The 25,130-nt window shown below is 44.4% G+C and overlaps 1 protein-coding gene and 1 long non-coding RNA gene across 6 annotated transcripts in view; one reads left to right on the top strand and one right to left on the bottom strand.

The window, feature by feature from the left end:
* Nucleotides 1–25,130, bottom strand: part of ADGRG4 (adhesion G protein-coupled receptor G4) — a 1,842,483-nt gene that overhangs the window by 1,175,292 nt on the left and 642,061 nt on the right. The gene's annotated exons all lie outside the window — the stretch shown is intronic.
* LOC144829445 (uncharacterized) overlaps nt 1–25,130 on the top strand; it is a 280,058-nt gene that overhangs the window by 74,442 nt on the left and 180,486 nt on the right. The window lies entirely within an intron of this gene.

Raw genomic sequence — 25,130 nt, 5'->3', positions numbered from 1 at the left:
GAATGGAGGATAAATATGGAAGAGCAGCAGGAGCACGTCAGAACACTGCCTGGAACAAAAGAAGAAGGACTGCTCTGCCGGACCCTCGGACTGAACACCAGAAGGCTTGCACCTGCTGCACTCACAAGACTTGAACAAGAAAGGACTGTGCCTAACCCAAAGGAAAAGGAGATGATCCCCTGACCATGGACAGATACAACAGAGCTGGAAGCAGTCACCTGCCAAGCCAAAGAGAGGATCACCCCAGCTGACCAGTTGCAACTGGATGTTTCCTGGACTGTGCAGGTGCATTGTGATAAATCAAGTTCCTAGCCCTCAAAAGGCAATCTAGCGTCTATGAATTTTAGATGGTGCTACTGGACCTTTATTTTCCCCAAAGGAACCAAGAAATTTCAAGATTTCAAAGTTTGGAAACTTTCTGCAAAGTTTTTCAGAAAGCCTCCATGAGAAGATCGGCTCAACTTGAGAATCAAACCACCAACTCGCCTATTGGACTGACCTTGCTGGTTCAATCCACTTAGTAGCTCCAGGCAGAGCTCACCTCATTGTTGAAAGGTAAACCATGGACAACCACTTCGAGACCCTCTTCGAAGTCTATGCCGAGGATTTGACAACTGTGACTTGACTGGACCTATTAGTGATTGTAGTAAAATTACTAGCTGAGGGTAAACACTCTGACCTCCTAATAATCCACTTTTGTACATTTCCTACAGTAATTATTACAGTAATCTCAGCAACCATAATATAAAACAATGTTAATATGAAAAACATATCCAGCATTTTGCATCATACATTCCTACGCTCACCATCTGAGATTAGGAATGCACCCTACTTAATATCAACATATATGGCGTCAGTCTCATGAATATTGTTTTACTGGACAGTTATTGAAAAATCCTAACTATTCATTTGACAAGCAATGTAAATATCTTTGCATACTTCAAAAAGCCGTCTGGTCTGCAGTCAGATAGCAATACTTCATCATGTTCCTCTAACAACCAGTCCTCATGTCTCCCACATCTAAATCCTCTGTACATCTTCTCCTCAAATGGTTTTCTATGGAGAGTGGCAGAGGATCTCCTGCACAACTTTTCATATTATCAGGCTGGAACACTGGCGGTTGCAAAGCAGGCAAACGTCTCAATTTTATATCCTTCCAAGTGTGATTTGTGCAGGTCCAGATGGCCTTGAAGCCTAAACTATTGTGCACAGTCGTTTAGAACCTCAGACAACAGAAAATGTCAGTTCTCTTTTTTTTGGCACAACTAATGTCAGCTTACAGCTCTAAACATAAAATTTGAAAATAATATAACGATCTGGCACACACAGTTAACATTACCATTCAAAATTATTTTCTAAGCCTTAACCCTGACATTCTCTAATCTGTTGCATTGGGCAGTTCCACCAAATCCCTAAATTCGGGAAAAGGGGCTCTCATATTGGCATACCATCATGGCCTAGTTTGGTTGTAACATGTATGTATTACTACGAAAGCACTGCCTCACATGAGGGGTGCACTTTCCTTTTTCAGTTTCTGTTTTCGTTCAAGGAAAAGCAGCAATCTGTGAAGCCCCTGATAATTGTGCAACAGATCCCAGCCTACAAACCTCAGAATACATATGTAAAACACAATCTTAACAGCCACCAGACCAGAATGAATGGTGAACACGGAGTTCATCAAGAAGTTAACGTACAGCTTGCCGCGCCCAAATAAAGCAAGACAAGCCTATGCTCGATGAGTCCTGAAACAATGGGTGAAGTTAATGCTTTTCACTCTTGAATATTTATGTACACTCTTTGGACTATAATGGACCAGATATTACGTTTGTTACTGTATTCTTTTCTTTTGATAATTGGGCGTGTTTTTACATTAGTAAGTTGCTGCCCCCAGTGAGCATAATAAGGAAACTCATTAGGGCATGCCTATGCCCTGGAAGCTATCCTGTTTGAGAGTTCAGTTTGTTTCCAGATATACGGTTACAGTTTTGGGTGTTTCCGTTGTTACTGTTTTTTCGCTGTTTTCGTCCTTCTTTGCTTTTTCACAATGACGGAAATAGTATGTTCAGAAGGGAATGTGTAAAATCAGTTGTTATGATCTTTCAGTTTCTAGGGAATATGTTTGTGTTACCCTTTTATATTTGTTAGGGGTCATTAATCGGGATGTTAATGGACTACTTTACTGAGACTACTTCTTTAAACTCTGTCACCATAAGCCAAGTGTGTATAGCTAAATATGGGGTTAATTAAATCAGTGACGCTTCAATGTGCAGGCCCCATATTGCACAATGCAACGAAAGGAAAAGGCATTATTGACATGGCTCCAAAAGAAAGGTTAGATGCTGTTCTGTTGCAAGAAACTTGTTTGCTGAAGGCTAACAGGCCGCACTGAAAGTCTTATTGGTTCGCCATACAATACCATTCCAACACTCCTAACAAATGAGAAGTGACTTTTGTTGATAAGGAGACCAGGATTTTTGGGCTGTATGGTAATATAGATGACCAACTCTTAATTCTGTTTTTTATACGCAGCCTTAATACGGATATGGAAGAGTTTTTTAAAACTTTGTTTACAACAATTTTCAAAATTTACCATTTGTCGATTGTGTTAGGTGACTATAATACAATGGATCCCGCTCATGATTGTCCCATGACATAGATTGTTAATAGAGACATGCCCGAAATTGGGTTATTACTTGAGAGGGGTGAGAGCCTGGTCAGGGTGAACCACAACAAAGTAAATAAATAAACCTGTACTTAACCATCTGATAGTTCGGCAACAAAATAGAAAGGCTTAACTTAGAGGCAATGTTTTAGTATTTATGCAGCATTTAATCAGTAAAAAAACTGTGAAAACATAACACAAGAAAAATCCCAAACCAATTTAATTAGTAGAGTAAACTTTAATAAATAAAATGACACCAAAACAACAAAAATCAAATAAGTCAAACTCTGGTCACACTGGACTGGGCTAAAGTCAAAATTTAAGGCTAACTGTAATGGAGAGCGAGTTTGATACAGGGACCAGGATAGCTTTATCTTCTAACTCAGTCCATTTTCACACGAGAAGCACATCAACAAGGTCATTGGTACTGGTTGCAGGCTGGATCTGGAGAGGGGTTTGCTGACAGAGAACTGCAGAAGGTCCAGGTCTTGTTTGGCACGTTAATTTAATGGCATGGTTGTCATCAGTGCGTAGAGCTGGTTGGCAATTGGACCTTCACTCTGGTGGGAACTGTGAGATGCTTGTGGTTGAAGCAGAGAGCTGTGGGTTGAGAAGTCCAGCGTGTGTAGTGGGATTGTCTCATCAGATATGGGTCTCCTGTTGGCCTTGGTGAAGTCCCCTCATGTACACGAGAAGATACGGGATAGTTATTTTCAATGGGAAGAACCAAAAGCCTCTGGTTATTAACCTGGAGTTCAGTTCTCACAGTTTTGAAGTTGGAGACGTACATTCTAACAACCTCCAAGGGTCCAACTGGACCTGGGGGGCACACCTTGGGGGCTAGTACTCACATCAGCAGAGGCCAGCAGCAGCGATCAAGCAGATCCAGTTTGTACTGGTCAGGTGGGCAGTTGCAAGGAACGGCCTCTGGAAACTTGTTGTGTCTCTGTAGCTCAAGCAGGAGGTCAGCCAAATGAAGAAGAAAAAGCGGTATGCAGTTCCTAAATTTTACAAGGGGAAGCACACTTTATGCCATCCCTAAGTATAGAAGAGGTCAAAAGGATATTAGAAAATCAGGAGCAACAGCCCTCACCCACCGAATTGGGTGTCATTCTCCATCATTAGGCAGGTCCCTTGTTAGGCCGGAGCTGCACTGCCTAATGGGCACCCATAAGGGGGATCATTGCCGTAGATTATTTTTAAAGTGCTGTATAAAAAGAGATATAAATGAGTGTAGATTGGAAGTGTGAGAGGTAAAAATGACTTCGAGGCACCGTAACAAATTTTATTCTTGTGGTGGATCTTGTCATTGTTAAAAATGGGGAAAAACAATGAGGAAAAATAATGTTCCTTAGTGCTTTAGGTTTGAGTCAGGGTCAACATGTTGCCTTAATGTCATAAGGATCTGTGGCACTTCATCTGGACCAAACTGGAAATATCCTAATCCTGATCTATGTGGCTGCAGGACCAGCATTGTGATACAGAAAATTACCCAAACCAAAAGTCCACTAAACAAGTGTGGTTCATTTAGTACCTACATTCAGGCATGAATTGAATGGTCTAGTTATTACCAAAATTGAGCACCTAAGGTATAACAGAAGAAGACACATTTTGAGTCGAAATTAAGGCAGGTCTGGCCTGCGTAAATTGCTTCCCTTTTAATAGTGGAAAAATTAAGTGCCAGCGGGCACACTATAAAATACACAAAACAGGACAAAATGTAGAGTATCCTTGTCCAAACATGTGTCACAGATACATGGGTCTAAGTTCTCAACTTTGTTCCAGTCTATAGGAACAGATGCCAACTCAGTAGGTTCAGCCTACAGCGAGTCAACATAAAGCAATGTTGGGGATCTGTGACAAAGGTAAGATGGAATTCAGTAAGGCCATTGGTAGAAACAATAACATGTGCAAAGACTGAGGACTTAACTAGCTCCCTGCACTCTCTAAAAGTCACCTCTTGTTATGTTTTCGGGGTAGTCAAATAATTCTGGGCCACCCAGTTCCCCGCAGGTAAGTCTGATATAGTTCAACCGTGGGATTAGTTTAGCTTTATCTAAATGCATGCAATCCCTCAGAATTACCCTATTTAGCTCTAATTCAGGGTTAATCCAGATTGAGATATTTTTTAACAAGGGGCGGATTAACAACAAATCAGATATATAACCCACAACTAACTCCTCATGGGCCACAAAAGAAGCTGTGGATTGGTCCACTGCCAAGAGGCATCTCAGGAATTTGGTCTTGTGAACTTGGAGATCAGGGGTCTTTTTATAGCACCAGATATCACTCCTATATGAGGCTAGGGCAATGCATTTAAATTCATAAATTCATAGAAGGGCCTTGATAGGTATTGCCCCTAGCTCACTTGTGAAATCAAACACAGAGGCCACTGACCTGGAGATCTCAGCCCCAGCCAAATTATAGGTTCTCTGTCCCTTGCCACCCTTCCTCGCCATCATAATGTGCGATTTGCCAACATTTGTGCATAGATCCAGCCTACTCATAAAGCTGACAAAGGAGTTTAACATGTTTTGAAGACCGACCGTGGCCCCAGATAATAGGACTGTGTCGCTGGTATACAAAAGTGCTGGAATGCTGGAAGTACCTACATTAGTCAGTCAACATGTTTCAGCCTTTACAGTGGCAGTAAATTCAGACACATAACTCTTTTATTGGTGTCCTAGGGATCAACCATTAAACATTTTTGTAGATACCCTTCAGACACTTTTTACCTTTAATTTAAACCTCACATCACGCCCTTTTCACACAACCAGCTCCGCAGTCTTCTGGCGTCGTAGCACACCAAAGAGGCATTCGGCCTCTTTGGTGGGGCCAATGATGAAGCATGACACTGACTAGGTCAGTGTGTGAGGGCTTTCCTTTTCACCCAAAAAGGGTGTGTGATCCCCAAGTTGCTTCGCTCCGTCTCTGTGGCTTCTTGAGACTTTGACCTCTCTTTTCTTGTTTACTTGGATTCATTTGTTGACATGTTAAGCATCTCTGGCAAAGACTCACTGCGACATTCCTGAACCTTGCATTGAACCAATCTTGTCTCAAAAGTCTGATCATAGCATCTCTGCCTATGTGGGTATCTCCATGATACATTCTAGCCATTGGTGCAAGCATACAGTCTGGCATCACTGGTCTTCCATCTTAATAGAACCACACACCATCTTCAGCTTTTCTGTGATAACCCATTTTCTCCCATACCTCCTTTTCTTTTTTGTCTGCTTCATCTTGTAGGTCTTTTACTTCTTCCCATGTTCCTATACCCCCAAGTAGCATAAGTTGGCAGCTGATTCCACATGTTTAAATTTTCTTGTTTGATGCTATTTTGTATTTAGCACAGTGTTGGGCAACCTGGTCAGCATATTGATTGCCAGCTGTCACATGGTCATTTCCTGACTGGTGATCAGCACACGTGACCACTGCCACTTCTTTTAGCAATTGTATTGCTTCAATCAATTCTTTTACAACATTTCCATTGTCAATGGGGGATCCTGAAGAAGTCATGAAATCCCTCTGCATCCAAAGCTGGCCAAAGTCGTGCACAAGCTGCTAACTATACTGACTATTAATGTAAATAGTTACTTTCCAATTTTTCGCAATTTTACAAGCTTTAATTAAAGCTATCAATTTCGCTACTTGTGCAGACTTGACTCCTGGTAAATAGGATGCTTCGACTATTCCAGCACTCAATCCTCCTCCTCCTTCATGGCGCATATACGAGCCATCTACAAAGAGCTCATGTTCTGCATTTTTCAATGGTTCTTCATATATGTCTGGACGGGTTTGGTACTATACAACCCAACAAGAAATGTGGAATCAGCACCCATCAAAAAGTCTCTTCAATAGTCTTTTAGCAATCTTTAGTAAATTTGACAGAATTCACTCCAAATGAACAGGTCCGGACTTGCGAATAGTTGTTTTTCAATTCTTTATTGTAGTATTCAGTCAGTAGGAAAAATGATCCAGTGTCAAAATAGATTTCTCTTTTTTTAGCCAACGCGTTTCGTCTCAAGAATGAGACTTCTTCAGGGCTCTAGAAAATTGTCTTTAAGGATCTATTTAAGGCAGGAAATTCTCATGATTCGAGCACAGAATAGAAAATCTGTCAGTTCATATATGTATCTTGAGGAAACAGAGAAACGGCATGGTAGCCAGATAACCTCGATCATCAAACGCGGAGCGGCAACTCAGTTGCCGCGCCGCTGAGACTTTTTGATGGGTGCTGATTCCACATTTCTTGTTCTGTAGTTAAGGGTTTTCCCTTAAAGGAATAGACAGGGTTGTATTCCTTGGTTTCTTGGGCACCATCGTCAAATTACAAAGTCACGGACTGTAACAGGTACAGGTCTCATTGCCTCAACCCTTGTGTATATGTTTGTATCCGGGTTTGGTACTATGTTCAGTAACGTCGAGACATTCGTGTTCAACTTCATCTTTCACCTCTTCCTGGTATGGATCTGGTAGCAAGGTAGCTGGGATTAGGACAGTACACCTAACTATGGTTACGTTTGCAGCCCCCAGTATATTTCACTCATATTTTTTCAATCGACTAGGAGTAAGATACTGAGTTTGTGTTCTTGTCAAAAGAATTTCAACTGAATGTGGAACGTACACTTTTACAGGGTGTCCCATTACGATTCATTCGCATTGTTCCAAACTCATGTACGTTGCAGCTACAGCTTTTAGACAACCTGGCAGTGCAGATGCCACGGGTCTAAAGTAGCAAAAAAATATGCCACAGGACGTCGCATTAGGCCATGTCTCTGGGTTAGGATTGAGAGTGCACAATTATCTCTCTCGTAGCAGAATAATGCAAATTCCTTTGTATAATCTGGCATACCAAGGGCAGGGGCTTCACACAAACAGTTCAGTAACTTTAAGAAAGCTGTCATGTTTCATCATCCAACTCTACTGGATATTTTGCTCGTTTCTTGGTCATTTGTATTAAAGGTGTGGCCAGTAATGAAAATCCCACAATCCACTGCCTGCAATAACCCACAACTCCAAGAAACATCCTTGTTTCTTTTTGGGTTTGTGGTAATCTCATTTGTCTTATTATTTTTATTCTTTCTGTGGTCACTTTCCTAACTCCTCTTTCTATTTGGTGTCCCAAATATTTGACTGAATTTCTTCAAAACTGTCATTTCTCTGGTGACACTTTATGCCCACCTTTAGCCAAATGCTTTAGCAACACAATTGAATCAGTAACACAGTCACATCGGGTTTTCGACACAACCATTAGGTCATCAATATATTGCACCAAGACTTATTGTCTGGGCAACGCCAAAGAATCAAGACACCTTTTCAAAATATGGTTAAAAATTGATGGACTTTCAGTGTACCCTTGAGGAACACGATTCCAAACGTAAACACACTCCTCAAATTTAAAAGAAAATAAAAATTGACTATCAGGATGCAATGGAATGGAGAAAAGGGAATGGCATTAATCAATTAACGTAAACCATCCTGCTGTCCATGTTATCTGACATAAAATTAAGGCTTGATTTGGCACTACAGGGCAACATGGTATGACCATCTTATTAATCTTTCTCAGATCTTGAACCACCTTATATTTCCCGTTAGGTTTCTTTATACCAATTATGGGTGAGTTACAAGGACTACTCATTATTTCTTTCAGAATGCCTTGCTCAACCAATCGATTAATTTCTGCTGCAACACCAGCTTTAATTTCCGGACACATTTTGTATTGTCGGGTATTTGAATAAACTGCACCTTCTTTCACAGTTACCTTTACTGGATCTATATTTGCCATTAATCCTATGTCTTTTCCTGTAAAATCCCACACTTCAGGATTTACAGTAGTTTTGACCTCATCTGGTAGCTCATCTTTTGTCATCATGAAAAACATTTGATTCACCTCTGTTCTTTGCTTGCCTAACATGATTTTGTAGACTCCGTCTTCATCGGGGGTCTGAATTGCAACACTATATGGTGTGCAGAATATGGTGCAATTCATTTTGCACAATAAATCCCTACCTAGTAAATTTAAGGCACTTGAATCACACACCATGAACTTGTGCATCTCTTTAAAATTACCTATACGTACCTCCATTGGTTTTGTAATTGGGGTCCTAATTTGCTTATTAGATATGCCCACTTCTTGGATCGCTTCTCCCGAGAGGGGTAGGTTTGGAATATCTGCTGTTTTCACAGTAGAACGGGTAGCACCAGTATCCAACAAGAAGGTGATGTAATTCCCTTCAACCTTACCATATATATATGGACCTGACTGATCTACCAGCTAAGACGCACTCCTCTTCCTCCCCTCTTAGGCACCGTCATTGTATATCATCGTCGAAATAGGAATCCTGCCTAAAAAACTGTGGTGATACAACATTTTTGTTACCACTTCCTTCCTGGAATCCGGTGTCCACACTGTACTTGGCATGACTCACAAAATTTGGCATTGGGGCAGGTGGCAAATGACTCTGTAGATTTACAACTTGCTGCTGTTGTCTCATTAACACCTCATTCTGCGTCTGTGGAGTTAAATTTTTCGATGCTATTATTCTGTATAAGTTTACACTCGTTTTTCCAATGCCCCAATTTTCCGCACCCGTGACAGGGAAAATTTTTCTTTGCCTCATCTCTGTTCATTCGCCCTCTTGGTTTCCCCCCACAATTTCCGCTTTGGCCTTGCCCTATTTCTTGATAACCTGCCTGATTATTTAGGTGTCGCAGACACAAACCGATACACGAAATGTGTCATGTCTTTGTCCCCAATATTCTCAAACCAACCATACTGCTTGAACACTTGTAAAAGGTGTTCTTAGTAGGCATGTACTGACTCATCCTATTGTTAGGTTGTTCTGTCTATTTGTATCCAATCAATTGCTTTTGGGGGAATTTTCCCTTTCAGGAAAGTAATTACTTGGTGATATTTTTTCATTACTTCTTTTGAAAGGGCTCCGGTCTTTTTATCCCTTGGGTACTAATCACTGGGCTAATCTATTGTAATTTTGCATTCTGTCCACAAATAGGCAGGTACAACTATGTCAAATAAACCATCCAAAACCTTCAACAAAACTTTTGAAACCTTCACAAACCTTTCAACGTGCCTGTACCATTCTACTGGTTTTTCTCTTAGCTGTGGGAAATCATTGGTAAAAGATAAAATATCCTGTCGGGTCCATGGGACATGTACATAACCTCCTCCTGGAACTTCTCTCATTGGACATAGTCTTTCAACGTTTTCTTTTTCTTTCATTAAGTACTCAGATGTCGTTCGATTTGCCTGTTCTTCTTCCTTTTTCTTCATCCACCTAGTTTTCCATCTATCTAAATCTCCTCATTTTTGTAACAGTGTTAATAACTCTTTTATCTGTAATTTCCTTCCTGACACATTCATATTTTCTAAATCCTTATTTGAAAATTCTGCTCTATAGGGTTTCTGCAATACTTCGGATTTTCCTATGTCAATTCCTATTTCGGAGGCCAAATTCATCAATTTCTCATGAAATATTTATGTATTTCGGGTGATGCTTCTGCATATGAATAACAACTCCTTCTCACTAAAGGTGTTTAAACTATCCATTCCTAAATTCCCAGCTATCATTTCTTCCAATCCTACTCTTAATTTAAATATATCTAATATCTTTGGTTGGGGTTTTGATCTATCTATTTCTCAGGTCCACCTTTCTATTTCTTCTGGGGTTACCATTGTGGCACTTTTCATTCCTGTAGGTGTCTAAATTCGCACTTCTTTCGAACAACCTGGTGTGACTTTTCGGAGTGATTAATTTATTGGCTCTCTTATTAGCAAATCCATTAAGGAAATTACCACAACTATCTTATTGTGGTAGAATATATGTCATCTAATAATTTGATGTAGGACTGGACTTTTTCTCAAATGAAATATAGGTTGATTTTACGATTTCCTTGTTCATTTGTTAAGCATTGTAATCAACGCTTACTGTTGATATGTAGCCTATAAGTCAAGAAACTATATAAAGACAACATTTTACTAAAGAAATACTTTTCCAGTGTTTTCTTCCCATCTCTAATTTCTTTGATCATTTGATGTGAATATTTTGGTCACTTTATTTAAACAGATAAAAATCTTAGCAGTTATTGATTTGCTCAATAGGACTCTGTAATTATTTTAATACAGAACCATATACTGAAAGTCAGTGGATTGAAACAAAGTCCCTTGCTGGCATCACTCTCCAATACAAGAGCTTCTTTTATTCTGAGGAACAATCAAATTTAGTTTTGCTTATTCGCTTAACCAATGCTTGCGCTGTTTTACAGTGACGTCAGTTTCGCTCCTCTCTACTGATCCCTCCTTTACAATTTTCACATCAACTACATGCCCGCTGTCTCGACCAATCCCAGCGCGGCTCTCAGTGACGTCAGTGCAGCACTCTCAACTGACCCCTTTTTTCACAAGGTAATGCAAAACTTACTTTCTTACAATTTTACATACACTTTTCATTAATTACCAACTAGAAACATTCGCTACTGTGCCTGATTTACTAAATTCAAAGAAAAGTCAATTTCTTCTGCTGCGAGTAAAACTTTCCGCTTACCTTTCATACACTACAAGTAAAACCTTTTCCGCTTACTCCTAACTCAAGAAAAAAAGAACGTGCTACTCCTTCAGTATTATCCTTTCTAGGTGATATAAGATCAAATATTCACCAGCGAACTCTTTTGCTACCAATCACTCTCACTTTTATACAAAGAAAATAATCCCTAAATCAGTGCTTCAAGTTCTGCATAACTTTTCACACTTTCTTCATCTTGGCAAGTAACCTCACTGCAGTATGGCTTCCATTTGCCACCCGCTACTCAATAGTCCCGGGGATTTACAGACAACTTAAAACAATACATATGGGTTTTGGTTAATACATAAATCAATAATTCAATACACAATGTTTCCACCTAACTAACTAAAACCTAACCATAACTCTGCTACCAAGAAAAGCTGATCAAGTGAGTTTATCAGCTTGGGATACTAATATGCTATCATACCTACCTGGGCCCACAAACATTCACACATATGCTAGTAATAACTGCTGGAATCAATTTCGATACTCCTGTGTGGTGAAATTATCTTGCCAACTCTTACCAACCCTATCACCTTGGGTCTTGATTTCCTCTGGTCAATAGATCAGGTTGTTAGCAGAATAGGTAGAAATGTCATTAACTTTAATAATCGAATGATCACACTTGACACAATGACCACTTGTGGGACACCCCCGCGCCGCACGGCCACCAGCTGCTGCGTGTGCCCCTCTGCCCCGTTGTGCCTGACTGCCGAGCCGCCGGCCGCCTTGCGTCTCCCTGTGCGCTCGGCTCCAGCTGTTTTGCCGTAATTTGTGCTTGTCTTTTTTTCCCCGTAAGTTTTGCCTGTTTTGCCGTAATTTGTGCTTGTTTTTCTTTTCCCCCGTAAGTATTGCCTGTTTTGCCGTAATTTGTGCTTGTTTTTCTTTTCCCCCGTAAGTTTTGCCTGTTTTGCCGTAATTTGTGCTGTTTTCTGTGACACTGTATTTCTGTGCTAACGTCTACCCTTTTCCCGCCGCCCTCGCCGCTCTCCCTCCCCGCTTCCCGCCACCGCCAGTTACCCCGCCCCTTTCTCTTTTGTTCCCTCCCCGCTCCCGCCTCCCAGCTGCTCCGCCCACCCGCGCACTTGGCCTTATATGGCGACCGTGCGACGCAGGTGAGTGTGACCCACTTGTGGGACACCCCCGCGCCGCACGGCCACCAGCTGCTGCGTGTGCCCCTCTGCCCCGTTGTGCCTGACTGCCGAGCCGCCGGCCGCCTTGCGTCTCCCTGTGCGCTCGGCTCCAGCTGTTTTGCCGTAATTTGTGCTTGTCTTTTTTTCCCCGTAAGTTGTGCCTGTTTTGCCGTAATTTGTGCTTGTTTTTCTTTTCCCCCGTAAGTATTGCCTGTTTTGCCGTAATTTGTGCTTGTTTTTCTTTTCCCCCGTAAGTTTTGCCTGTTTTGCCGTAATTTGTGCTGTTTTCTGTGACATTGTATTTCTGTGCTAACGTCTACCCTTTTCCCGCCGCCCTCGCCGCTCTCCCTCCCCGCTTCCCGCCACCGCCAGTTACCCCGCCCCTTTCTCTTTTGTTCCCTCCCCGCTCCCGCCTCCCAGCTGCTCCGCCCACCCGCGCACTTCGCCTTATATGGCGACCGTGCGAACGCGCAGCGGTCACGCGCAGCAGGTGCGCCAATTGTGCGCCGAAGGCGCGCCAAAGGTAAGCCCGTCTGCGCCCGTCCGCGACCGGAACGCGACCAGCGCCAGGACCCCTGGTCCCCACCGACGGAAGCCGACCCGACGAACCTACAACGCCGCGGACCTCCTCGCACTCAACGCCGGCCGCACCCCAGGATGTCACCAAGCCGCCCCGAAGCACACCCACGGACCCTTCAGCTGCCACGCCTGCAGGTTCACCTGCATCCGGACCTGCCCTGCACCAGCACTCGCCAAGCCGAACATCAGCAGCAACCACCTCAAGTGCTTCCTGCTCAACACCCGCTCCGTCCACAGACACGCCGTAGAACTCTGGAACCTCCTCGACACCACCGCCCCTGACGTTGCCTTCCTCACCGAGACCTGGATGAACGCCTCCTCAGCCCCAGACATCGCCATCGCCATCCCGGAGGGCTACAAGATCATCCGGAGGGACCGCACCGCCAACCTGACGGGAGGAGGCATCGCCATCATCCACAGAGACACCATCCGCATCACGACCAACACCGACGACACCCTAACCACCGCTGAACACCTGCATTTCCAGATCCACACCGACCCGAAGACCACCCTCAGAGGCACCCTGATCTACCGACCCCCGGGACCACGCACACGATTCAGCGAGGACATCACCGACTTCGTCAGCCCGCATGCCCTCCCCTCCGCCGACTACATCCTCCTGGGGGACCTCAACTTCCACCTGGAGAACAACAGCGACCGAAACACCATCAGCCTGCTCGACAACCTCGCCAACCTCGGACTCAAGCAACTGGTGACCTCCCCCACCCACCTCGCCGGACACACACTCGACGCCGTCTTCTCATCCAGCAAAGACGTCACCTTCAGCCACGCAACAGGACTCCACTGGACGGACCACAGCTGCGTCCACTTCACCTTCAAAAGAACGACGATCCACCACCACCAGCAACAGGCTGCCCGAAGAAGCTGGAACAAGATCACAGCCGACCAGCTCACCGCTTCCCTGAGCCAGCACCCTCCCGCCAGCTCAGCGAACCCCAGCCAGGCCGCTGACAACCTCACGATGTGGATCGACAACTGCGCAGACGAACTCGCCCCTCTGAGAACCCCACCCAGCGGACCCTGCAGCAGAAAAACACCATGGTTCACCGACGAACTCAAGAGCTCCAAGAAGAACTGTCGAGCCCTCGAGAAAGTCTGGAGAAGGGAACCAACCACGGACAACATGACCACCCTCAAGCACGCCACCCGGAAACACCACCAACTGATCCGCGCCACCAAGAAAAATACATACAAGGACCGGCTGGACAACAACGCACACAACTGCAAGGAACTCTTCAACATCGTGAAAGAGCTCTCCAACCCTAACGCCGCAAACAACGACATCACCCCGTCGCAAGACCTCTGCAACTCCCTCGCGTCCTACTTCCACAACAAGATCGCGGACATACACAACAGCTTCAGCAACCAACCAACGGAAGCCACAACCGCAACAACGCCACCCACCACCACCCTCCGCACCTGGACTCCGATCAGCACCGAAGACACCATCCGCACAATGAACTCCATCCACTCCGGATCTCCGACCGACCCCTGCCCTCACCACGTCTTCAACAAGGCCGACGCTGTCATCGCACCCCACCTGCGGGACATCATCAACACCTCCTTCAACACCGCCACCTTCCCGGAGAGCTGGAAGCACGCCGAACTCAGCGCCCTTCTCAAGAAACCCACAGCAGACCCCACCGACCTCAAGAACTACCGTCCCATCTCGCTCCTCCCGTTCCCGGCCAAAGTCATCGAGAAGACCGTCAACAAACAACTGGCCGCCTTCCTCGAGACGAATGGATCCCTCGACCCCTCACAGTCTGGCTTCCGAGCGAACCACAGCACCGAGACCGCCCTCATCGCCGCCACCGATGACCTTCGAACTCTGATGGACAACGGGGAAACAGCGGCCCTCATCCTCCTGGACCTCTCCGCGGCTTTCGACACTGTCTGCCACCGCACCCTAGTACAGCGCCTCGGCAACATCGGAATCCAGGACAAGGCACTGGAATGGATCATCTCCTTCCTCGACGGAAGAACACAGAGAGTCCGTCTACCACCGTACAAGTCAGAGGCCACCGAAGTCATCTGCGGCGTACCCCAGGGATCCTCACTGAGCCCAACCCTCTTCAACGTCTACATGAGCCCCCTCGCGACCATCGCACGCCAACACAACCTGAACATCATCTCCTACGCCGATGACACCCAGCTGATCCTCTCCCTGACCAACGACCCCGACGCCGCCAGAGCCAACCTGCACGAAGGGATGAGAGAGGTAGCCGAATGGATGACGACCAGCCGCCTGAAACTGAACTCAGACAAGACGGAGGTCCTCATCCTGGGCTCCTCGCCCTCCGCCTGGGACGACTCCTGGTGGCCCCCCGCCCTGGGCACCGCACCCAAACCGACGGACCACGCACGCAACCTGGGCTTCATCCTGGACTCCTCCCTCTCCATGACCAGACAAGTCAACGCCGTCTCCTCGTCATGCTTCAACATCCTGTGCATGCTACGGAAGATCTTCCGGTGGATCCCCACCGAGACCAGGAAGACTGTCACCCAGGCCCTCGTCACTAGCCGACTGGACTACGGCAACGCCCTCTACGCCGGAACCACCGCCAAGCTCCAGAAGAGACTCCAGCGGATCCAGAACGCCTCAGCCAGACTCATCCTCGACATCCCACGAAACAGCCACATCTCCGGACACCTGAGAGACCTGCACTGGCTCCCGGTCAACAAGAGAATCACCTTCCGCCTCCTCACCCACGCGCACAAAGCCCTACACGACCAAGGCCCGAGCTACCTCAACAACAGGATCAACTTCTACACTCCCACGCGCCTCCTCAGATCAACCAGCCACGCCCTCGCCGCCGTCCCCCGCATCCGAAGAGCGACAACAGGAGGAAGGTCCTTCTCCCACCTGGCTGCCAAGACCTGGAACTCACTCCCGTCCGACCTGCGCCTGACCCAAGACCACCTCTCCTTCAGGAAGAAGCTCAAGACCTGGCTGTTCGAGCAGTAACGGCACCCCCCCCCTCCCAGCGCCTTGAGACCCTACGGGTGAGTAGCGCGCTATATAAATGACTTGATTGATTGATTGATTGAGACTCGAGATAGTTTTAAAGTTATATCTTATCAATAATTTTGTGAGTCAAATACCAACACACATCTTACACCATTTTCCTAAGGGAATTAATCAAAATTTAGAACAAATAGATCTCAGTTAGGATCTCATGATGACGGAACCTGGAAAGGGTGGAAATAGAGAGCAGTACAATGGCATACTACACAGAAGGATATTTACCTAGAATGGAGTGAGGACCAACCCCTGGCCAAGGTCCTGGATAGAGACCCCTGAGACAGTCAGGAGCCAAAGAACAGGTTCAGGACAGGATAGGTGACCTCTTCTATATGCAATACCAGTGTCGTACCTCTATCTGGCACTACTCTCTTCGATTCTTCCCCTATCTTGGATGTGCCCCCTGAATCTTCTTCCGCGTTCCCCTTCTAGATGATCGTTTTCTTTTCTGACAGTATTTTTGTCTTTTCTCTCTCTGATCTTCTATCAGAGTGCTCGGTCAGCGTCTCTGACCTCTGTGGCATCCACCGTCATCTGCGTCTGTGATGGGTCTGTGACATCTAACTGACTAAGTCTACCTTAGTTATAAAATTCTATGTGTATGTACCACCCCCAATGTTTCAATATTCGTGAAAACCCCTACTTCTGATTGGACAAGGAGATGGGGAGAGGTCATCACACCATATATATTCCTGCCCCTTAATTTACTTTCCCAAGCTTTATTCCCACCAGCATGTCACATTAGGATCTATACATTGTATACGAATTTTGACTTCTTTCCTTCCCCTCTTCGGGTCGAGAGGGGAGGTTCCCAAGCGCTTCTTGTTAGAGCTACCTTGGCTGAGTTTCAACTTGTCTCGTTATGGTTCCGGACGGGTTTGGGTGCGCTTGCGCACAAGACAGGTGGGATAGGAATTTAATTCACCCTCCAGGCCCAAATACGAACTAATGATAAATTAGAGAAATACATGTTAGAATACAAAAATAAATGAATGCACTGCATACCACTTTTGTCTACTCTAATCCCATTAACTTATTTCATGTTTTGCATTAGCAGTTTAATAAAACCTGCAAGGTTTGGTTTAAGCTTAGCATGTGCTTTAACATGTGAGTTTCAAGTGGCCATTTTTCTAGCTATTGCGCAGCTGCAAAGTTTTCCCACCAAAGCAAAGGACGTCATACTACGTAGATGCAGTAGACGCATGTGCAAAAAATTCCCTATGTTTTCGGCAGCCATTTTAAGTCACTTATTAGACATACACATAGGCAAGCTTCCCCTAGATTCAGTATAAAGAATGTATTGCATTATTAGAATTTACGAACATGTTAGTTACAGTGTTACATGTTGTTTGAGAGGATTGTTTCTGAGCAAGTCTCTTACATACGAAACCTTACTCAATCAACACTCCCAAAAGTCCTTCACTACATCTTCAATCTGCCGATCCATAGTTGGCCACCAATACCACTCACAAACCCTAGCTTTAGTTAGGTCCCTCCCCAGATGTCCTTCATGGGCCAAGTTAATGAGTTTGCATCTCAGATCACTGAGAGGTATCACCCGATTACCTCTCAATAACTTCTCATCAATTACAAACAAATCATCCTTGACATTGAAAAATCTTTTCAAAGACTCAGGCACATCCTTGTCCACCGGCCAACCCTTCACAGTATATTCTTTAACCATTTCCAAATCCTTGGCACTACGAGAAGCCAAAGACCACTCCTCCAGATTCACAGCTGATTCATGCACCTATTGCACAAGAGGATTCTCAACTTCCACACAAGACTGATCCAAAGCAGGCAATCCGCAACAACATTCTTCGGGCCTGGCACATACTCAGCAGTGAAATTGAACTCAGTCAATCCTTCCATCCAACATTTGATTCTTGAAAAAAGATTATTGACCTTCCTGCAAGTAAAAATGTGACACAAAGGACGATGATCAGACCTGATAACCACAGGTAAACCCCAGAGATAAATTTTAAAAAGCCTAATAGCCCCGAAAACAACCAATGCCTCTCGTTCAATCACGGAATATCGCTCTTCTGCTCCCCCTGAGTGAACGGGAAGCAAAAGCAACAATCCTGGATTCACCATCCACAAACTGTGAGAGAACCGCACCCAACCCAGACACGCTAACTCAGTGGACAACACCGTTTTTTTACAAGCATCAAAATGTCCCAAAGTAGGCATGTGACCAATGAAATCCTTGATCATGCTGAAAGCAAGAGTACTTTCATCAGACCAAGATAATCTGGCACCCTTCTTGAGCATTAACCTCAATGGAGAAGACACACAAGCAAAGTTGGGAACAAACAGAGTAGAATTCAGCCAACCTCAGAAAGGATCGTACTTGGTCTCTGTTTACAGGTACCGGTGCCTTCATAATGCTCTCAGCAAGATCTAATTTGGGACTGATCACTTCCCCAGAAATCGCGTGACCCAAATAATTCACAGATGACACCCGGAATTTGCATTTTTCTTTCTTGATCACAAGACCAGCTTCCTGGAGTTGCTGCTAAACCTCTCACAACTGTTTGTCATGTTCCTGTTGATCCTTCCCATAAACAAGAATGTCATCTTGAAAAATGAGAACTTTAGACAACCCATCCAGTACTTTGTTCATGACTCTGTGGAAGCAGGTGGCACCAGATGCCAGACCAAAAGGCATGCGGATGAATCTGAAAGCACCCAAAGGAGTCACGAACAATGTAAAGTGCCTTGAATCAGGATGTAGCAAAACCTGTTGTAAGCGGAAGACAAATCCATGACACTAAAACATTTAGCATCCTTGATAAGAGCAAGAGTCTCAGAGACGTTCGGCAAAGGCTACCTGTCAACCCAAAAGTGCTTGTTCAGGCCGTGCACGTCCACACACATGCGGATCCCTATCCCCATCCTTAGATGCGAAAACAATCGGGCCAACCACTCCGAACACTCATTCTCACTGATGATGCCAGCAGCTAATAACCTTTTCAGCTCCTGACTTTGCTGACAAATGGCTGTCCATTCTGCTTCAAAACAATCTTGTGCTCAAAATTCTTGAGCAAACCCAGACCATCGCTGAAAACTTTAGGGAATTGAGAACTCACATCCACAGACAACTGACCACAAGACAGAAGCAAAACCTTTTCCGGTGAGTTGAGGTTTAAAATGATCCCCATGCCCCTTTGGTATCTCCTTCCAAGAAGATTACCACCCCTTTTAGCTACATACACTTTCCCAACCATTTCCCTGTCTCTGAACTGAATTCTTTTGACCATATAACCCAAAACATCAATCCTAACACCACCATACCCTCAAGGATTGATATCCGGTGGAGACAGTTCAACCTTGTCTTGACCAAACACAACTTCCTAATTGGCATCACCAGCCATGGTATAAGGCGAACCAGAGTCAGACAGAACTGAGAACTGTTAACCATCAATCAACACCTCACACTCAGACATCTACAACTTGTCTCCATCCACAACCCCAACTTCTCTGATGCTCAACATACATTTTTTGTCTTCCTCAACACAAAGCTCCGGTTGGCTGGTAGCACCACCACATACACGGGCATAATGCCCCTTTTTGCCACACTTATTACAGGTGACAAACCGTGCAAAACAAATGGGGCTATTGGATAAATGGCTTTCACTCCCACATCTAAAACACTTAAACCCAGACTTGCTATACCTGGAACCAACCTGCTCAGAATCAGGCAATTTTTTAGCCCCCTCATTACGAATGCCTTTTTTTAAATAATTCCCCTTGGCACCTTCTTTCTTGACCTAATGAACCACGTTCTCCTCCAAGGAAATATCACTGCTTTTACCAACTCTCATTTCATGCTCCCACATGTTGGTGTTCTCCATACTCTCCACAATAGCTAAAGTCTCTTTCAGATCAGAGTTTTGGCAAGAAGTTTCTGTTGAACCTTCACATCATTGGTGCACCTGACAATTTGATCTCCAACAAGAGAATCAGTAAGCTGTTCGAACTCACAAGTGAGTGCCGACGTTTTCAAAGTTGCCACATAACTACCAATTTTCTCTTGCTTGCCCTGAACTCTAGTGAAAAACCTGTGGCGTTCCAAATCTACGTTAATTTTAGATCCAAAATGGTTCTCAAGCATCACAACAGACATTTCGAAAACATTGTCACGCCCCAAAACAATTTCATCTAAACTATCATATACATGCCTACCCTCAACCTCCAGATTGTTTATTTATTTATTTATTTATTTCAAAGGTTTTATATAGCGCTACTGGACCCAAGAGTATCAGAGCGCTTTACAAGGCATGAGAACACAAAAACAATTAAGTAGATTAAAGAGATTTAAGCGAGAACGAGTTACAAAATGTTACTGATTGTCGGCGTGTCTAAAAGGGGCAGGGAGAATAGAGATAGAGGTTGGGATGGTAATGGAAAAAGAAAGTTAGTAGGGAGAGGGGAGAGAGGTGAGGGAGAGTAGGAGTACGAGGGTAAAGAGAGGGGGGAGTTAGGAGGGGTGCATAGAGAGGAGAGGGGAGTGAACAGGTAGGGAGTCAATTTCCATAAGATGTCCTAATACTTGGTTCATGTAAAGTGTTAGAAACATTAGATACCCCAATATTTGTTAAGAAGAAGTATTTTTAGTTCTTTCTTGAAGAGAGGGTAGGAGGGGTTGCAACAGATTTCTTTTGGGATAGAGTTCCAGATAGTGGGAGCGTTGCCGGAGAAAGCACGGGATTGTGTTTTTTTACATTTCAGTCTAGGAGGGATGAGGACAAGGGAGTTTGTGCTCCTCAGGGATCTAGAGCAGCCTGCTTTGTTTAGTTTTGTTGCAAGGTAAGAAGGGGTGTTTTGGTGGAGAGTTTTGTGAGTGATGCAGGCGATCTTGAATGTTGATCTACCTTCTATTGGGAGCCACTTGAGATTTTTGAGGACGGGGGAGATGTGATCAAATTTTCTACAATCAGAGATGAGTCTAGCTGCAAGGTTGAGGACAGATTTAATTGAAGCAAGATGGATTTTAGGGGTGCCCGCCAAAGTGCCGTTGCCATAGTCAATCCTGGAGAGGACCAGCGATTGGACAACAAGTTTGAAATCTTCTGCAGGAATAAAAGGTTTAAGTTTCTTAAGATGGAGAAGGGTGAAAAGAGCGCTTTTGTAAGCATTTTTAATGTGGGGGATGAGATTCAGATTCTGGTCAATACTGATGCCTAGGGATTTGACCGAATTGGAGGTGGAGAGAGAGCAGTTTAGAGCTTTGATGTCATTTAACCAAAGTTGAATGGGAAGAGAGCTATTTTTGGGGGAGAAAATTATGATTTCCGTTTTTTTGGGGTTCAGTTTGAGATGGTTCAAATGGAACCAGCTTTGAATTTTTATCAGGGTCTCATTGAGGTGAAGGATGTCTTTGTGAGATTTGATCTTGTAGTATAATTGGGTGTCGTCAGCATAGAGGTGGTAGTTGATATTGGAGTGTTTGAGGATGAGGGTGAGTGGTTCCATGAACAAATTGAATAGGGTTGGGGAGAGGATGGACCCTTGAGGGACGCCAAGTGAGACAGGTTTAGGTTTAGAGAGGAAATGGCTGAGCTTAATTTGTTGAGATCTATTTTGTAGGAATGAGGAGAACCATTTGTGAACGGTGCCATCTAAACCAAACCGGTCTTTGAGAGTGCTGAGAAGGGTGGGGTGGTGGACGGTATCGAATGCAGCTGAGAGGTCTAGAAGGATAAGTACTGAGGATTCTCCTTTGTCAAGGGAAAGATGAATGTCATCAATGATATTAAGCATAGCAGTTTCAGTACTGCATCCCTTTCTAAAGCCAGACTGGAAGATATCAAGGAGGTTGAAGGAGGCGATGTGATTCTCAAGTTGTAGTAGGACACATTTTTCAAGGGCTTTGGATAGGAATGGAAGGTTAGAGATTGGACGAAGGTTGGGTCAACTGCGGAGTTTTTTTGGAATAGGCGAGATTTGGCCGAGTTGAAGGGAGGCGGGGACACATCCAGTGGAAAGAGAGGAGTTGATGATTTTGGTCCATATGGGGGCAATGATGGATTTGAGTTCTTGGACCAGAGTGGGGGGGAGAGGATCATTGGAGTGGGCAGAAGGTTTAAGTTTGGCAATGATATTAGTGATCATAGAATCTGTTACTGGACTGAAGACACTCCAGGAGGCATTGTTTTTAGCAGTGGGGTTTGTTATTGGAGGGATATCCTGTTGGGGTATAGCAGGGAGGGGAGCGGAGGTATCGAGCAGTGCAGAGGAGGTGGTCGAAGGAGAGTTATCAGAGTTTGGGATGGTGTGTAGGATGGTGGAAGGTTGAGGTGACGGTGGGAGGGAAGAGAAGGAGAGTTCGATCATGTTTGTGTAATAATACAGCTTGCTTCCTTAAAGCAGAGAATGTTTTGCCCCCAATAGCCAGTAGATAAGAATCAAACCGTGGCTTCCACCTGAAATTGTGGAGGCTGAGACATGCTAGATGAGGCCATGATCAAGAAGAAGGATGAATAATTGTAACATTGGCAAAGAAAACAAATGGGGAAAAAAAACAGAGAATAAAGAATTTCAGCTTGAGCGTGTCACTACGCCACAAACGAGAATTAAAACAGTACTTGGCATTGCAATTGCGAATCCAATGGTAACACAGAAATTAATGTACAGCACAACCTAAACACGTAGTAATCTCCGAAAAGTGATCGCATCATTGATATGTCCCGAAATTGTCTTGACCAACATGTGAGAAAGGTGTGCGCATCATAGCTCACATACCAAGATCCCAATAATGCCAGAAACGAGTGCGTCACTGACATGCTACAGAAATGGAATACTTTAAACAAGTGGTGTGCGCATCACCGCACATATCCTGGACTGAAAAGACAGTGTGAGTCTCACCGCGCATGCTCTGAGCTCAGAGGAAGGTGTGCGCATTACCGCGTATGCACCATGCTTGACGAATCGGCAGCAGAGAGAAATGCAGCCAGATCGTGCCTCGCAGGTAGTGAGTAGAGTAGCTCGTGGGCACAACAGCTTAGAATGTGCTCAGGGCGCTGTCAAGAAATCCACAACAAATGATAAGGAAGAGGCACATGTGGACACAACATGCATGCCTTCAGTTGCCAAGAATACAGCACAACAGAGAAATCACGAAGAGGCCTCAAGGTCAGGGATGTCCCAAGGCCTACCGCTTCAGTACATTCGAGCAGGAAATTACAGTTACCATAGGCCTGCAATTTTCAAAGTGTAACCGATAGGCAGCGAAATGACAGAAATATTTCCCCCCAAAATTAGTTAATCCAGCATGTAGAAATGGTTCATGAAAGACACACAGAGTACTTGAATCTTCACCAGTCCAAAGAGATTTCAAACCATGGCCAAGTAAGCGCTGCAGTCCTCAATGGGTCTGTGGAGAAGCTGATGGTCTAGAGATGCCTGTCCTCTCGCAGGCACAACCCATAGCCAGTGTTAAAAAGTCCTAAAGACATTCAGCAATTCTTTAGTAGTTTTTTATTCAGGAGCACAGATACAGACCACCAGCCCAAGCAGCAGCTCAAATCCAACTGCCATAGGTGCAGCTGGACAGAATAGACCATTGTGTTGTCATGGATGCCACGTGGAATGCAGAGATACTGCCCAGCAACAGGGATAGGAGGCAATGGAAATAAAACATAACTAGCTACATAACTAACCAGAAAATGAATAATAAAAACACAGCTGAATATAGTAGACTAAAACCCACAGCACTTTGCTAATAAAATATTTTTTTTAATTTGAAGCTTCAAGCAGTTATTATATAGATACAGTAACTGTGAACTTCACAAAACATTCATTTTCGCACAATCAATAATTGAATGCATCTGATTGACTATGAAGTTGCACTTGTTTATTTGCTACTGCACATCCTGTTGTTGCCAGTAAGAGATGCACTGGCTTGTGAAATCTTACAATTTGTTTGGCTGCAAACTTGGAAAATGTGTACCACAGCAACAGTTAAGCAATATGGTGGCCCACAAACCATCCCCAAAGCGTCTGTGACACAAAAGCAGTCATTGAGGAACATGTGAGAGTAAGAGGAGTATACCACAAGTCCATATTGTATCATGGAAGACCCCCACAGGGGTAAAATATGCCATTCTATATTATAAAGATTATCATTAAAGATGTATGAGTCCAGGACCTCTTGTGTGCTCCATTGCCTGCAGAAAGAACTCTTTAGAGAAGTTCACAGTGCCTATCAGGAACCAGTCTACAAATTGTTCCAAATCATGACTAGTTGGATTTTGTGACCAGTTTGTAATGGGCACTAGGGTCAGGATGGCTGGCCATAAGGCACTGTAGAACATTGCACCTGGCATCCAGAACCTGCTGAGAAAGACCAAAGGTCCAACACAATGAACTCTTGAGGAGTGGGGCTGGACTCATGGTGTGACAAAAGATCACAAAGGTCTCCTGGACCTCAATGGCCATTGCAAAAAGCTATGTCCTGCAGCTTTGGTGCAGGGCAACTGGGCCTAGGAAATAGTGATTGGTCAAAACCTGCACCCAGAGCACAGTCCTCATGACCAATGGAAATAGAATATGGGCTCTAGGAGTTGGCATAGGACTTGACCTGTTTCTGTCACCTGCTGGGCGTGACTGAATTATCGAGAGGATAATTCTTTCAGAAAACAAAATATATTATAAGAAATCCAAAACAGGAGTGAAACAAATTGCGGAAGGGAAATGCAGCAAAATACTATGTTATAAAAAAACATTTCTGAAATTATATATCACTCCACTGTTATGATCATCGATGACATCACCAGAGTCATATTTATAGTTCTTTGACATGTATTTTGACTGGCTATGTCAATCAAGCCATGTTTCTACACTCACCCTTTTCAATGACATATAGACATTGCAAAATCGACACCGAAACGACGTGGGTGAAGGGCCATTAAGGAGTATTTAAAAACTATGATAAGAGTTATAAAATCGCAATTAAAGCTGGATGAGTGGAACTAAAGAGCAATACTATGATAGAACAATAACCAACAGTAGAAACACATCTCTATTATGTATATTCAACACAATAAGGTATTTCATGCCTGTAAATCCTTAAGCGCCATAGCAGGCTCTTTGTGAGCTTCACACTACCCATATTGATATATCAGATG

The sequence above is a fragment of the Lissotriton helveticus genome, chromosome 4_1 (assembly GCF_964261635.1).
Source record: "Lissotriton helveticus chromosome 4_1, aLisHel1.1, whole genome shotgun sequence".
NCBI lineage: Eukaryota > Metazoa > Chordata > Amphibia > Caudata > Salamandridae > Lissotriton > Lissotriton helveticus.
The sequence above is the reverse complement of the archived record's forward strand: the minus strand, read 5'-3'. Positions and strand labels throughout refer to the sequence as shown.